Here is a 245-nt window from a genome sequence, read left to right as displayed (position 1 = left end):
CGGTCGTCACAGAGGGTGGCCTTCATGGCTCAGTGGCTAGAGCACCGGTCTCGTAAACCGGGGGTCGGGAGTTCGAATCTCCCTGGAGGCACTTTTGTTTCGTGCGACTCTTCTCGGGCTTCTTATTCGACCGCCCCACGCCCCTCTCTGCCCACCCAGCCCCTGTGGCCTAATGGATAAGGCATCGGTCTCCTAAACCGGGGATTGAGGGTTCGAGTCCCTCCAGGGGTATTCAGCGGCCGGAG

General features: G+C 61.2%; 2 non-coding genes across 2 annotated transcripts; both read left to right on the top strand.

The window, feature by feature from the left end:
- The first annotated feature begins 18 nt into the window (after window positions 1–18).
- Window positions 19–91, top strand: TRNAT-CGU. The gene has a single exon. It is a non-coding gene; the product is annotated as a tRNA-Thr (tRNA).
- Window positions 92–158: 67 nt separating this feature from the next.
- TRNAR-CCU lies at window positions 159–231 on the top strand. The gene has a single exon. It is a non-coding gene; the product is annotated as a tRNA-Arg (tRNA).
- Window positions 232–245: the final 14 nt, after the last annotated feature.

Source organism: Camelina sativa, unplaced genomic scaffold (genome assembly GCF_000633955.1).
Source record: "Camelina sativa cultivar DH55 unplaced genomic scaffold, Cs unpScaffold00885, whole genome shotgun sequence".
Lineage (NCBI taxonomy): Eukaryota > Viridiplantae > Streptophyta > Magnoliopsida > Brassicales > Brassicaceae > Camelina > Camelina sativa.
The sequence above is the reverse complement of the archived record's forward strand: the minus strand, read 5'-3'. Positions and strand labels throughout refer to the sequence as shown.